At 42.6% G+C, this 14,255-nt stretch overlaps 1 protein-coding gene across 2 annotated transcripts in view; it reads left to right on the top strand.

Annotated features, from left to right (window-relative positions):
- The window catches only part of LOC120537396 (glutamate receptor 3), a 389,304-nt gene extending 382,131 nt beyond the window's left edge, over positions 1-7,173 (top strand). For both annotated transcript variants that reach the window (XM_039766305.1, XM_039766304.1), the window contains exon 16: positions 5,414-7,173. The gene's annotated coding sequence lies outside the window, so the exon portion shown is untranslated. The remainder of the gene's footprint in view (positions 1-5,413) is intronic.
- The last annotated feature ends 7,082 nt before the right edge of the window (positions 7,174-14,255 follow it).

Below are 14,255 nucleotides of genomic sequence, written 5' to 3' on the forward strand. Positions count from 1 at the left end.
TTAATTAATTATTACAACTCAGGTTTTTGCCCTGATTGAATTAGAAGAGCAGCATACTACATATAGAAAAACATGGACTGGCTTTTATCCTTTAATCTGCTTTGACAGCACAGCTAATGGCAGAACGTTTCAAGACAGAGACAATGTGCTGAGGAAGGGGGCTCTCCAGGCCACCTCTGTTACCACAGGACGGTTCTCATTTAACAGCTTTTAAGACTAATGGAAATTGAAAAGCCTGTAAACAGCAATATGAATGCATTTGGATAAAAAAGACTTTCTAATGTAGTTAGAAAAATGCCATTTCTACAAAATAAATAATAAAAATTGTGAAGCAAATGAAGCATTTCGATATCCACCCACCTTTTCTACTAAGTATCCAAACCATTGTCACGGTGCAAGACAGGAACGAGGCCATCAGAGGTTACACTCATACTCGTACAGTGACAAGCCTAACACACGTGTGTGGAAGAAAAAACAGAGAACTCAGAGGAAACCTTACACACTGTAACAAAGACGAGAAAGAGTCACAAAAAGGTTTGGGGATGGCCACCCCATGTGCTTGAAAAAAGCTGAGGAAAAAAATAAACACATCTTTACAGACAGGAGTCCAAAACTGAACTGACGTTACATGTCGAAAGCTGCTCTCTATAAATATGGCTGAATGGAGGAAGAGGTGGAGGCAGGGAGGCTGGAACATGAAGATGGGTACCGGACATGACGTCATCAGAAGGTGACTTTAAGAGGGGCCGGACTGGTGGTGATGTCATTCAGAGGCAGGGTCTTCAGCTGGTCTGCAGAGGGACGAAAGGAGAAAGGATCAGGTGACAGCGCCAACCCCTGGTCCGACTGAGAAATATTGGACTATTTGAGCATACATGTGACAACACTTATAGGGAGACCATGTAAACTCCACATAGGCAGTGACCAGGCTAGAATTTGACCCCACAGAGGTGTGAGGCAGCAGTCCAGTCCTTTTAATTTTATAGCACCCTTCACTGTGTGCAGGCTCAGAGCACCTAACCGCTATGCCAGGGGTCGGCAACCTTTCAGCGGTGTCGTGCCGAGCCTATGTTAAAATGTTATTCCGCGTGCAGACATAATTCTACCAAATTGTTATATGTAAAGGGTGGTCCAGATCTAATTATGCACTTTTCATTACGCTATAACTTAAGTTTATTACATAGAAAATCACCCGAAAAATCCCGGACCATTGAGAAGTGTGCAAACTGACGACATGAAGAATCGTCTTCGCTGAACCCGAATCATCCCCACATAAATCAAAGTCATCCAGACGATCTGGATCTCATTGATTAGATCTGGACCACCCTGTAGTATCAAAATTGGCCCGGTTATTATAACTGGATCTTATATTATTGGTCATTCAATATTTTAAAATACATAGGATCATATGTGAAAAGAATGTTTTATCAACTATTTTTATAACTACATTTGGTGTAGTTATAACCTTAATAGTTAACAGCCTGCTAGTTAAATGTCCCTACAGCTTGAAGGAGTTACTTTGTAAACAGCAGCAAAAATCAAAAAAGGGGAATGAGTCCCACCTATTTAAACAGCTTCAGATTTGAAACTAGCAGCTCTCATTTGAACAGTTCACTATTTTCTGGAATTTCACCGTTGGAGAGACACATAGGAACAATGTATACAATGTGTACAATAAGTTTCCATAGCACAGCACTAGGAGCAAGTCCTCTCTCAAGTTCAGAGTAGGAGTGGGTGATATGCCAGATAATTCGGTGGACTGAATAAAGTTTTATTTGTGCTATGGATTTCACAAAAACAACAATTACCATCCATCCAGCCATTATCCAACCCACTATATCCTAATTACAGGGTCACGGGGGTCTGCTGGAGCCAATCCCAGCCAATACAGGGCGCAAGGCAGGAAACAAACCCTGGGCAGGGTGCCAGCCCACTGCAGGGCGCGCACACACACCCACACACCAAGGCCTAGTTAGAATCGCCAATTCACCTAACCTGCATGTCTTTGGGATGAAACCCACGCAGACACGGGGAGAACATGCAAACTCCTCGCAGGGAGGACCCAGGAAGCGAACCCGGGTCTCCTAACTACAAGGCAGTAGCACTACCCACTGCGCCACCACGCTGACCCTAACAATAATCTGTATGGTAAAAATTAGTAGAAAATGTATTTAAAGTGTTTAAATGTAAAACATGTCCTACAACAAAAGGCACAAATCTGTGCAAGAAAACGAAAGCAAGAAATGTCCTTTTATGCTCTTTTATTAGTGACTGGAAAGTGCTGTCTTTGTTTAGAGCAGGGGTGTCAAACTCCAGGCCTGGAGGACCGCAGTGGCTGCAGGTTTTCATTCTAACTTCTTCTTCATTAGTGATCAGTTTTCACTTCTTTCCCCTTCATTTTAAAAGCCTTGTTTGTAAGGATTCAGTCCTCTGAATTTCTTCCTTTCTTCATTAAATGGCAGCCAAACAGAAATGAGATGTGAAACAAACCAAGAGATGACCAGCTAAACTGGGATTTCATAATCCAGCCAGTTTCTTAGTGAGATGCTAATTCTTGCTGGTAATTAAACCTGTTATTTAATTCCAGGGTGTATTGCTGCTCTCATTCTGCCATAACAGACATTTCCAAAACTGTAGATTTTCAGTTTTTTCTAAGAATGCCGTCAAAATGTTTTGGTGACCTGAGAGATCAACCTTACCGAGACCATCACCTTTCTTTATTTTCAGATATTGTGTGATGGCACAGGTTAACTGGTCATGTGGTGGCTCATTTTGTGAGTCATTATTGTTTGGCTGCTAAATAAGGACAAAGAAACAACTAAGGGGGCTGAGTCAAGTTAATTAAAATTAAATTACACAGCGAGAGCAGCAACAAGCCACGAAATTAAAGAACGGGTTTAATTAACAACAAGAATCGTTGCCTAATTAATAAACTGTTTGGAGTGAAACTGGTTGGAGTTTGAGGCCCTGATTTAGTTGTTCTTCTGTTGGCTCACTCACATCTCATTTCATTTCTGTTTGGGTGCCACTTAAAGAAAGAAATGAAGCAATTCAGAGGAATGATGAAGAAATTCAGGGGAACAAATCTTAAAACAACAAGTCAATTAAAATGAATTCAAAAGAAGTTAATTAGCAGGAAAAACTGGTCACTCATGAAGAAGATGGTTAGAATGAAAACCTGCAGCCACTGCAGCCCTCCAGGACTGGAGTTTGACACCCGTGCTTTAGAGACTTGTATGTGAACTGCGTGTAGTAAGCGAGCCTCCGCCTTTAAGAATATTGATATTCAAATCTGACTGGCGAGCCAAAGCTCTCTGCGGCTCTGCATTGCATTTAAACAAGCTTGACCGTGTGTGCGTTTACAGATGACGGTCTGAAATAAGGAGACACGACAGCAAGAACTGGGCCTTGTGTTTGCATGGTGATGGTGTGAGTGAGTGAGTGAGTGAGTGAGTGAGTGAGTCAGTGAGTCAGTGAGTCAGTGAGTCAGTGAGTGAGTCAGTGAGTGTGTAAGTGAGTGAGTGTGTGAGTCTGTGAGTGAGTGAGTGAGTGAGTGAGTGAGTGAGTCTGTGAGTGTGAGTCTGTGAGTGAGTGAGTGAGTGAGTGAGTGAGTGAGTGAGTGAGTGAGTGAGTGAGTGAGTCAGTGAGTGAGTCAGTGAGTGAGTGAGTGAGTGAGTGAGTGAGTGAGTGAGTGAGTGAGTGAGTCAGTGAGTGAGTCAGTGAGTGAGTGAGTCAGTGAGTGTGTAAGTGTGTAAGTGAGTGAGTCTGTGAGTCTGTGAGTGAGTGAGTGAGTGAGTGAGTGAGTGAGAGTCTGTGAGTGAGTGTGTAAGTGTGTGAGTGAGTGAGTGAGTGAGTGTGTGAGTGAGTGAGTGAGTCAGTGAGTGTGTAAGTGTGTAAGTGAGTGAGTGTGTGAGTCTGTGAGTGAGTGAGTGAGTGAGTCTGTGAGTGTGAGTCTGTGAGTGAGTGAGTGAGTGAGTGAGTGAGTGAGTGAGTGAGTGAGTTAGTGAGTGAGTCAGTGAGTCAGTGAGTGAGTCAGTGAGTGAGTGAGTGAGTGAGTGAGTGAGTGAGTGAGTGAGTGAGTGAGTCAGTGAGTGTGAGTGTGTGAGTGAGTGAGTGTGTGAGTGTGTGAGTGAGTGAGTTGGTGAGTGAGTGAGTGAGTGAGTGTGTGAGTGAGTGAGTGAGTCAGTGAGTGAGTAGAGTGAGTGAGTGTGTGAGTGAGTGAGTGTGTAAGTGTGTGAGTGAGTGAGTGAGTGAGTGAGTCTGTGAGTGAGTGAGTGAGTAAGTGAGTGAGTGTGTGAGTGGAGTCAGTGAGTGAGTGAGTGAGTGAGTCTGTAAGTGAGTGAGTCTGTGAGTGAGTGAGTGAGTGAGTGAGTCTGTGAGTGAGTGAGTGAGTGAGTGAGTGAGTGTGAGTCTGTGAGTGAGTGAGTGAGTGAGAGTGAGTGAGTGAGTGAGTGAGTGAGTGAGTGAGTCTGTGAGTGAGTGAGTGAGTGAGTGAGTGAGTGAGTGAGTGAGTGAGTGAGTGAGTGAGTGAGTGAGTGAGTGAGTGAGTGAGTGAGTGAGTGAGTGAGTGAGTGTAAGTGAGTGAGTGCAGTGAGTCAGTGAGTGAGAGAGTGAGTGAGTGAGTGAGTGTGTGAGTGTGTCAGTGAGTGAGAGAGTGAGTGAGTGTGTGAGTGAGTGAGTGTGTAAGTGAGTGAGTGTGTGAGTGAGTGAGTCTGTGAGTGAGTGAGTCTGTGAGTGAGTGTGTGAGTGAGTGTGTGAGTGAGTGAGTGAGTGAGTGAGTGAGTGAGTGAGTGAGTGAGTGAGTGAGTGAGTGAGTCAGTGAGTGAGTGAGTGAGTGAGTGAGTGAGTGTGAGTGAGTGAGTGAGTGAGTGAGTCTGTGAGTGAGTGAGTGTGTGAGTGAGAGAGTGAGTGAGTGTGTGAGTGAGTGAGTGAGTCAGTGAGTGAGTGAGTGAGTGAGTGAGTGAGTCAGTGAGTGAGAGAGTGAGTGAGTGTGTGAGTGAGAGAGTCTGTGAGTGAGTGTGTAAGTGTGTAAGTGAGTGTGTGAGTGAGTGAAAAACAAGTGGACCTTTTATTGGTTCGAGCTGGAAATGTGAATACTATTATCAAATTTACGTGAGTAGAAGAATTAAACATTTTAACAAGTAGATGTGTTTACACAGTAAACTGTTAATTTTTTTGGGGGGGCGGGGGGTAAAAAATATGTTCCAGCCTGAAAGGTACAGTATATACAAATACATTATAGTGGTTAGAAATTTGAATTATACTGTAATAAGAATTTTTGGCCATAACTCCCACTCCCATTTCAAAGAAGTGTGACCTTTTGTAGAACCGTGCAGAGTGATTATGATCATAAAGTGCAAGGTGATGAGTTTCTCACATGTTCCTCTTTTTCTGTTCTCTTCCACTCGGACAGCTGAAAATCAGCAGGTGCACAGGCTGTGGAGAAGAACCATGACTGGGAGCGAGGGGGAGATCGCTGGAAAACGGGCCTTAACCACCCTGGGCCCTCGGCATGCAGCCCGAGTGTCCGGCATTGCACAGGAATCATTGACAGCTCAACAGACTCGTCATTCAAAAGAACTGAATTTTTTTTTCCTTCAGTGCCTTAAGGAACGGCCACGGAATAGCAGCACCGCGGCTCAACACAGCATATATTGCTTTGCCTGAAATTGCAAAGGAAATCCCATAAACCCTATTGTAATCCCTAAAAGCACCCTTACTCCCAGTTTGGAATCAAACTGCTCAATGACAAAAGTCATCATTTGCTGCTGCTGCTGCACAGCTGGATGAGCTGGTTTGCAGGGAGAAAAAAAAAATTTTTGAAACGCACTGTGATTCACATTGGAGGTCAAAGGCAACAAGTCACTCATCAGAGAATCCAAGTCTGCCTGCCTGCCTGCCTGCCTGCCTGCTCCAGTGAAAAAAGGCTTGAATGTGGAGGTGGTGGAGTTGCATTGTGTGTTGAGAGACGAAGCAGTGATTTGAAAGAGTAAAGGGACATCAGGTGTTAGTCAGTAAAATGTGTGCTTTTTTATTTATCTTTTTTTTTTTTTAACTATTATTATTTTAGTTGCCCTTCATGTCAAAAACATCAGCTACAAAAGTGAGCTGCGAAACAGGATCAGAGGTCAGCAGAGAAAATGAAGTTGATCACAATGTCCAATGGATGATTGGCTGTTTGTAGAAGACACAAGAAGAAAAAAAAAACTTGCATTGCAACTGCCAAAGGACACTTAAGGGCAGGAAATTAATTTCTCCGATGCAAGCAATTTGCATTCTTGATCTTCTGCCAGTGAGCTACTTAGATAATATCAATTGGGGGAGAAACAAGGCGTAATTGTCACTTTTTCAAACAGGCCGTTCAAAGGAACACCTGCATATTAATTACATCTAATGTGACAGCATATGCTTTTCTAATGTGACATGTTCTTATCCTGGCAGGCGTGCCACTGGAAGGTCATTCGAATGTATGACAACACAGGAGGAGAGCGAGCAAAGTCCCTGACAGCACGAAAACCAACGGCAAAGACGACAACGGGAGACACCAGTGGAAAGCTGCCGCCTGCCCCCTGGATCTCGGTTCGATTGATTTATTATGCTGCTGCAACACTGCAACGTGTCTTTCTTTTGTACTTTTCCCCCCATTGAGTCACCGGATTACATCAATGCAGCCATGAGTTCAGAGGGCTGCGTCACACACTCGTGCATCTCAAGTACCTGTCCAGACTGAGATATATAACAAATCAAACACAGGCGTCAAGCTCAATGCAACACCGCGGATGGATTTTCTTGAGAATTCAAAATTAAAAAAATGTAAAGAAAAACTGTACATTTGTTCAACGTTACTTTAAAAGAGTGGAAAGCTTTCTGGCGAGACTTTCTGTTTCGGTTCCTTTTTATGAAACTGCATGTATAAAGTGGTGATAGCTTATTAAACAATTCCTGCTACTTAGGTCAAGCCATAGGGGTCAGCAGTAGTAATAACCATTCTGGGATTTGGTTTGGATTTTTATTTGGGTTTTTTTTTTTCTTTTACGTTTTTTTTTTTTAATTGCACTTCAGTGAACAGAAAAATTGCCAAGCAACATAGCGATTATTAAAAAAAAAAAAGCGTAAAAACTGCATGCGTGGGCATAAATTATTGAGCCTCATTAATGAGGTGCTGTACAAAAACAAAAAAAAAAAAAAAGATTTTAATACATTTTGTAAATAAACTGTATAGAAAAGTTGTAGGTTTCGATGGTTGTTTTTTTCTTTTAATTCATTAATTGTGATGTGTGTGAGCTGTGGCTTTAGGCCTGCGAGTCACTGGTCCCCATCTTGGAACACATTTTTGCACTTAGCCCCTTACTTTGACTGGTCATAATTACAACCTGATAAGTGAAAATTAAAAATGTAGATAGCATGTTCTCAAATCCACTTAATGCGATAGAAGTGCAGGCAGGAGCCAAACCAACACAAACGGCCAGAGACCCACAACACAGACACGAGGGGCACAAACAAACCACACACAACAACAGCAGCACGACTCACAATTCAAACCCAGAGCACTGCATTCATGAGGCAGCAGCAACAACCACCATATAGAATAAATTTTATTTATTTATTTTTATTCATTTTATTACATACAAAGCAATCAAGTTTTTACAAAAAGAAGAATTGAGTTAAAAACAGATCGATCCCCACCCCTGAGAGAGAGAGCAAGCCAAACGGCGTAAAACTTAAGGCTTGTAAACATACCTAAATTAATAAATTCTCTGTGCTTTATGAACTTATTTTAAAATATTACTGATTAGATCCTGCCATGTTTTGAAAAAAGTCTGTACGGATCCTCTAACTGAGCATTTGATTTTTTCCAATTTCAAATAATATAACACATCGGTTTCCCACTGACTTAAAAGAGAAGAGTTTGGGTTCTTCCAGTTTATATAGAATATATTTTAGACCTCTTAAATACAAGTTTTTATTAGCCAGAATTTGAATATCTAGAATATACAGCGTGATTCAAAAAGGTTTATCCAACACTCAATCTGCAGGCGCCTATTCCAGCAAGGGCAGCATCGAGCACAGTGGAGGTGCCAACCCTGGACACTGAACACTGGACACTGGACGCTGGATACTTCATCACAGGATTCATTCGTGCACGGAGGGCACTTAGAATAGCAGATTAAACTAAGAACCCTATCTTTGTGATGTGGACAGGGCCTTCTTAACAGCATTATAGCCCCCCGGGCAAAGCAGTGCACTTGGACCCCTACCTACACAACCACTCAGCAAGTCGGCCCTGGCAACTGCCCAGCGTGCCCAGCGTGCCCAATACGTTAACGCAGCGTTTCTCAACCTTTAAGTATTTGCGTCCCGAGTTTTCTTAACAGTTTTAATCGCCCCCGCCAAAAAAAACACTTTTTTGAAATGTAGATGCATATTTTATTATACCTACTTAACTTTTATCGACATTTATCTAACTCTATATTTATTGTTCTAGTATCAGAATGTAGTTTAAGTTCATTTGTTGTGGTTTCAACAGATTTTTTTTCATATTTTTGATTCTTGTTTTCTTTTTTTCACATCTTCGCGCCCCCCTTTTTGTTACTTCGTGACCCCCCCAGGGGGGCCCGCCGCACAGGTTGAGAACCACTGCGTTAAGACGACCCTGGATGTGGAAGGAAAATCCAGAGGAATGTGACAGAGTGTAGCACTCAAACAAAGCATGCTGGATCTAACCCACTGCAGCTGAGTGCGACCCGTCTTGAAAACGACAACAACATTTATTTATAAAGCACATTTTCATACAAACAGTAGCTCAAAGTGCTTTACATATTAAAATCAATTATGCTTTACATAATAAAGAATAGAAAAATAAAAGACACAATAAGAAAATAAAAGAAGTCACCATTAATTAACATAGAATAAGAGTAAGCTCCAATGGCCAGGGTGGACAGAAAAAAAAAAATCCAGACGGCTGGAGAAAAAAATAAATAGAAAAAAAATTAAATAAATAATAAATAAAATAAATATATTTTGAGCATGCCGATGTGTCCACCAATACAGAGCTTCACCAAATCCTAAGAGCATCGATTTAGATTTTTGGAGCGGTGGTGGTGGTGGTGGCACAGCATCTCAGTTTTCACTGACGTGAATCGAACCGACACGCTGCAGTCAAGGCATGTAGCTATTATGGAAATGTAGCAGCATTCAGATACCCTCCAGATTACAGCCAACAGAAAACAAACAACTATCAAGTATAATTGCACCTAATTTTATTTTGATTTTAATTTGAGATCTTAACTGGATGGAAATTACCCAGAGGGAAATGAACTGCAAGCCAGGAAAAGCGCGGAGCGCGTAACAAGCGAGGGTAACGGGGTCCCAAAGAGCCCTCGCGGTTCATATGCAGCCTGGGCTAGCGGGCAGGCTTTTACTTCTGTCTAAAGAGTCGGGAAGCTCAACAGAGAAATGGAACTGTGTGCTAAAAAGATCATTGTGTCAGGACTCGGTGTTGGAAAGCTGCTGCTTCTTCTTCTTCTTAATGATTACTGCACGTCTGTTTGATAGGTACGTACAAGTAACCGCGGTTAGCACTGTTCATTGCAGATACGACGACAGACCTGCTCATGCACAGAGGCTTCTCTTCATTTTTCACTCCCCCTCTTGATCTCGTCAGCACTCCCAAGGCTAAAGAACTAAATCTGCTCTGAAAGACCGTAAATGTATTTAAAATGATCATCAAGAAATAACAGACATTTTGAATACACAATGATTATGTCTTGAACCGTCATTAATCGCATTAGCTTGTGCTTTGCTTTCCTATTTTTGCTCTACCCTGCGTCTCAAGAAACACACTACAGTACTTTCACTGGAAACAGTTTCTTCCTGATTTGATTTCAGTGATCTGAGACGTAAGCGTTGCACTATCAGGTCAAATGAAAATTGCAGGAGATAAGTCTGCACTCCTGGGACACTTGGAATTGCAAGCATAAAGGTTTTGGAGTCTATGACACTTCCATTGGCATCAGCATTTAGCGTTAATAGTGAAGATGACCACAAGGACATTATTTCTGACTACTTCAGAGAAGCTTGTAAGGTTTTTTAATGGGAATGCTATTTTTTTCCACTGTGAACATTTGCTAGAATTTGGAAGCATACATTTATTAATGCATCAGTACAAGAACAGGAGAGCACAAAGCAGAAAGCAGCACTTTTGAATGGCAGATGTTTCCACGTGTAGATTGCATGCACTTACCTTAAATGAAAGTGTGGCACAGTGACGCAATGCCTCACAGTAAAGAGACCAGGGTTTGCACCCCAGTTCCTCCCTGAATGGAGTTTGCATTTTCTCCCTATTTCTGAATTGTTCCGTCCTGGGTATGACGTTAATCTGCATCCAGCCCTGCGTGGAGGCCCCCCAACCTGCAGGGAAAAACCTGAGGGTTGGTGGCAGAATTGGCACTCCAGCCACCATAAAAAACCCTCACACTGTTCCATTCGACCTGAACTAGTGTGGTGCTGAGGTGCCACCCGTCACATGGCTGCACTCGGGTCCTAATCTGGGATCCTGAGTTGGTTTGTCATGTGGTGGGTGCAGCAATGCGTTGTATCGGTGCCTGATCCTAACCTACTCCTCCACTTCTGAATTCTCCAGTTTCCTCCCATAGTGCAAAGACCTGCAAGCTGGGTGAAGTGACAATGCTAAATTGTTAGGGGATGTGTGTGTTTGCCCTGAATTAGACTGGCACCCTGTCTATGGTTTGCTCCTGTCCTGCACCTTAGGCTAGCTGGAATAGGCTCTGGCACCCCCCACATGACCCTATTTAGGACAAAGCAGTGTAGAAAATGAATGAGTGATTTTACATCAATGGAGCTCCTTATTTTATAGGATATGGAATGAACACTTGGGTCTTGTACTGCTCACCCTGCACTATTACAGACTGGCATCACATAGGAAATGTCTGCCAGGTTGCAAGTCCCATGCAGTGCTGACCAAATTTAGATTCTTCTGCCCAAAGGCCTTCTTTCCACTGAGTGTCTAGCATTGCATTTTGGGGTCATCTTTAAGGAAACCGCAGTGGCATACATTTGCAGGTGGATATATATTAGCACTGCTGTTTCATGAAAGACAAAAGGATACCATCAATTAAGAAATATAAAAGCCAATCAGAAATCAAGGAGACAAAAAAAGAAGTAATAAAAGGCATAAAAGACAATGTTTAAGTACTATTAAAATCATTATTAATGAACACTAACGCAAGATCTGACCAATCAGATGACCTGCAACTACAAGCCTCACGTCGAGATGTGCGCTGGCCAGACAGCTTAATTTATTTTGTATGGATCCTGCACAAGTACGGTTTTCAGCCAGAAAAAGAACAACCTGGGACCTCTGGCTTAAAATAGGTTTAGATAGATAGATAGATAGATAGATAGATAGATAGATAGATAGATAGATAGATAGATAGATAGATAGATAGATAGATAGATAGATACTTTATTAATCCCAAGGGGAAATTCACATAATCCAGCAGCAGTATACTGATATTAAAAACAATATTAAATTAAATAGTAATAAAAACGCATGTAAAAACAGACAATAACTTTAAATAATGTTAGCATTTACTCCCCCGGGTGGAACTGAAGAGTCACACAGTGTGGGGGAGGAGCGATCTCCTCAGACTGTCACTGAAGCTACTCCTCTGCCTGGAGATGATCCTGTTCAGTGGATGCAGTGGATTCTCCATGATTGACAGGAGTTTGCTCAGCGCCCGTCGCTCTGCCACAGATGTCAAACTGTCCAACTTTACTCCTACAATAGAGCCTGCCTTCTTAACAAGTTTGTCCAGGCATGAGATGTCCTTCTTCTTTATGCTGCCTCCCCAGCACACCACTGCGTAGAAGAGGGCACTCGCCACAACCGTCTGGTAGAACATCTACAGCATCTTATTGCAGATGTTGAAGGACGCCAACCTTCTCAGATAGTATAGTCGGCTTTGTCCTTTCTTACACAGAGCATCAGTATTGGCAGTCCAGTCCAATTTATCATCCAGCTGCACTCCCAGGTATTTATAGGTCTGCACCCTCTGCACACAGTCTCCTCTGATAATCACGGGGTCCATGAGGGGCCTGGGCCTCCTAAAATCCACCTCCAGCTCCTTGGTCTTGCTGGTGTTAAGATGTAAGTGGTTTGAGTCGCACCATTTAACAAAGTCTTTGATTAGCTTCCTGTACTCCTCCTCCTGCCCACTCCTGATGCAGCCCACAATAGCAGTGTCATCAGCGAACTTTAGCACGTGGCAGGACTCCGAGTCATATTGGAAGTCTGATGTATATAGGGTGTCCCCTGCGGCGCTCCTGTGTTGCTGACCAAAATGTCAGACCTGCAGTTCCTGAGACGCACATACTGAGGTCTGTCTGTAAGATAGTCCACGATCCATGCCACCAGGTGTGAGTCTACGCCCTTCTCTGGTCAGCTTGTCTCTAAGGAGCAGAGGTTGGATGGTGTTGATTCAGGGTTGGTAAATGACAGCCCAGCTGTCAGTGTTGCCGATACCAGTTTGTAAATGCATTGAGATTCCTAGTTTTGGACAGTTGGCAGATTCACATGCAGATACTGTATAATGTGAATAAAATATATAAATGTGTGCTCAAATACCAGCATTACAGCGCAGAATTTGAGATTATGAAAAAATACAATTAGAGATATTATTCATTATATGTCTCCACACCAAAACATTTCACAAAACGACGACTCTTCAACATTGATGCTCTCTGAACCCACACATTGTGCTGGTTTAGAGAGAATTTGGTCACCCTATTCAATGTGCAAAAAATAAAAAACTAAAAAAAAAATAAAATTAAAGGGAGTTATTATAGGGTGGCACGGTGGCGCAGTGGGTAGCGCTAGGAGACCTGGGTTCGCTTCCCGAGTCCTCCCTGCATGGAGTTTGCATGTTCTCCCCGTGTCTGCGTGGGTTTCCTCCCACAGTCCAAAGACATGCTGGTTAGGTGGGTTGGCGATTCTAAATTGTCTCTAGTGTGTGCTTGGCATGTGGGTGTGCCCTGTGGTGCAGGACCTGTGTTGGCAGGGATTGGCTCCAGCGGACCACATGACCCTGTAGTTAGGATATAGCGGGTTGGATGATGGATGGAGTCATTGTAATCTCAATGTAAAAGCTCAATAAGAAAAGGCAAAGCTAAAGACCTATGGTGGCTTCAGACATCCACAGCGTAATTGACAGTAGTACACAGGACAAGAAAGTGGGATTGTCTTGATGTATAATGCGGTTTGGAATTGGCATTAAATGTAACATAAGCACATAATCAAATCCAATACATGAATCTATATTAGAAGTAAAGAGAATAGAACATGGACAAATCTTAGACAGGTCAGGAGTCCACCACACGACCCATTTATAGACACACTCATACGTAGAAAATCCGCACTTCCTAGGGGGCCCATGCAGACACGACGAACATAAGCAAACGCGCACAGAAATCACGTCATGAGATTCAAACCCAGAAGTCCGAAACTAAACACTCCACTATCATGTCATCCTAAGTGGGGGAGTTCTTTGGAATTATTAATTGTTTTCTAACTGTATAAAGCTGGATTTAAGATTTCAGAGTTGTCAATGTCCAAAATGAATATTGTAAACTAAAGTAGTAATACCTTGTTGATGATCCAATAACATTTCTGTTAGTATCCATCTGTTTGTTATTTGATGTCATTCAATCCTGTACAGTGGTGCAGAATGCCGGAGGGACCTTTACAGCATTGAATATAACATTGCGCCAATCCTGGACAGAGTGCCAGTCTACTGTGGGATACACTGACCCCTTGACATCAGGTTAATTCTGACATGCAGGAGGTAAAAAGCAGGTAACTGAAGAAAACAGGCTGTCCAAGGAGAAGGGACCAGGCTGGGAGCACAGCACGGGTGTCTTTACAGTAGTTGTGAGACAGCAGAGGTAAGCATTGAGTCCCAATGATGACCGAGATCAGTTGTCAAAGAGTGTCGCAGAAAAGGACGGCAGACACCAATTCAGCTCTGGCGGTTGGCTTATTTTAACTAAATCAATATTGAAAAAGAAGAAAGCACACATTTACTTCTTTAACAACAGCATAGTAATGGCATCTGGAAATAGCATATCGTCTTCTTCATGAATATTCACTTTTATTCCATGACAGTATGGCTTTAAATGTAAACACTACAGAATCCGCCATCTAACAATCTTCTTATATAATACGCTACCGTGGCTCT

This window comes from Polypterus senegalus, chromosome 10 (genome assembly GCF_016835505.1).
Source record: "Polypterus senegalus isolate Bchr_013 chromosome 10, ASM1683550v1, whole genome shotgun sequence".
NCBI classification, from domain to species: Eukaryota; Metazoa; Chordata; class Cladistia; order Polypteriformes; family Polypteridae; genus Polypterus; species Polypterus senegalus.